The sequence below is a fragment of the Brassica oleracea genome, chromosome C1 (genome assembly GCF_000695525.1).
Source record: "Brassica oleracea var. oleracea cultivar TO1000 chromosome C1, BOL, whole genome shotgun sequence".
Classification (NCBI taxonomy): domain Eukaryota; kingdom Viridiplantae; phylum Streptophyta; class Magnoliopsida; order Brassicales; family Brassicaceae; genus Brassica; species Brassica oleracea.
The window spans coordinates 8,964,873-8,967,157 of record NC_027748.1 but is presented as its reverse complement, the minus strand read 5'-3'; positions in this window follow the sequence as shown (position 1 = coordinate 8,967,157).

Sequence of the window (2,285 nt, the reverse complement as noted above, 5' to 3'; positions counted from 1 at the left end):
CAGCCGACCAATAAATAATAAACAGGATATAAGGCGGCTCGGCCGACCAATAAATAAATTAAATTACTAGTAAATAATATAGGCGGTATTCCGGCCATTATAACATAATATAAATAATAGTAGAGGCGGTATACCGACCATTATAACAGGGTATAAATGATACAAATAAATTTTACCGAATCGCAGAGTGATCGTGCTGATAACGTGTTATAAAAAGAACTGGAATTTTATTATATCGCAGGAATTTAAATAAAGCAAAATTTTATACCCGTACGAAGAAGATAATACTGATAAGAAGAGAGGATGTGTTATTGAAGGAGAAGGATGATGTGTTTAACGTTCGTATATATAGAAGAAAATTTACTGTGCAAATAGTGCAGCGGATCCCACATCTTTTTATATTTTCAACGAAAACGGTGGCTGCTGCTTTCTTTGACTTTCGTAACAGTTAGTTAGTTATTTTATTTACATTATTATTATTTTTCATTCCATTTTATGTTTATTTGTTCTTTTTCCAAAGTTTAAGACATATAAAGCAAAAATAATTAATACTATAATTTGTAATTTCTTTTTCTCTACATTTTAACATCCATTTTCATATATATTTTTTATAGATTTTAACAATTATATAAAAATACGTGGACACGAGAAATGTGGACAGACAATCGTGGACATAGAAAAAAATACATGGACATGATAAGTGTGGAAATAAAATTGTGGACATAAAAGAAAAATAAGTTAACAATTATTATTTTTCACTCCATTTTATGTTTATTTTTTTCCAAAGTTTAAGACATATAAAGCAAAAATAATTAATACTATAAATTGTAATTTGTTTTTCTCTACATTTTAACATCCATTTTCATATATATATTTTATATATTTTAACAATTATATAAAAATACGTGTGCATGAGAAATGTGGACAGACAATTGTGGACATAGAAAAAAAACATGGATAAGATAAGTGTTGACAGAAAATTGTGGACATAGAATAAAAATAAGTTAACAATTATTATTTTTCATTTCATTTTATGTTTATTTTGTTTTTTTTTAAGTTTAAGACATATAAAGCAAAAATAATTACTATTATAAATTGTAATTTCTTTTTCTCTACATTTTATCATCTATTTTCATATATATATTTTTATATATTTTAACAATTATATAAAATATACGTGGACACGAGAAATGTAGACAGAAAATTGTGGACATAGAAAAACAATACATGAACAAGAGAAGTGTGGACAGAAAATTGTGGATACAGAGGAAAAATAAGTTAATAGAAAAGATGTGGACATATAGATGGATGAAAAAACGTTAAAAAAAACTTTTATTTTCATTTTTTAGTTTGTTTTTTGTTTGGTTAAAAAAATTATTTGGTAACATATATATTTAGTTTGTAAATAGTTCATATTTGAAAAATATTTAGAGAGAAGGTAAGCGTGGACGGCTACATGTGGACATATAAACATGTAGGAGTACATGCATATGAGTGTGGACGGGTAATCATGAACGGTTATTTGTGGACAGATATGCATGAACATATGCATATGGATAACAATACATATGGATAGATAGACGTGCGTGGATCTGTACAATGAACAATTATTTGGTAGTGATTTGTGTTTGTGTGACAAAACGTATATTCCAAACAAAATGTCGACCTTATGAACAATGAGACATCAAAAGCATAAACAGTTAGCAATGAAGCTCTTATCCTTTTCCTCAGCAATGTTCCAAACACCATCTTCATCTAATTCAATTTCAGAGGTAGATGGCTTTTCAACAGATAACCATAAAGGTAGGTCCTCAGACAAAGAAATAAAATGTTATAAAGAAACACAGGACAAGAGTATTTCCGAATGCAAGACGGCAGAGACATAAACAAATACCTTTGTGTACTGATTCTTTACACTGAGTGAACCTGAGAAGAAAACCAAATCTATTGTATATATGATGACTTGCATAGGAGAGAAATTGGGACGAGAATACACACTCATGCTCCAATTGTTGTTCCAACTGCTTCAAAAATTAACAAACGAAAAGGGAACAAATCACCATTTGTTCCTGCACCTAGGTTGCAAGTTCAAACTCTGCCGGAAGGAACTACTTCATGATGTCTTTGTACACCCCACATGGATATGGATCTATGCTTTAGGGCCCATTTGCATATCCGAAGAGAGGGCCTATCCGTGGACTGCACCTCCCCTTGGAGATTAGTCTGAGCCCTTCCATAAGAACGAGATACACTCAGTTTAAACAAAAAAAAAAAAAAAAAAAAAA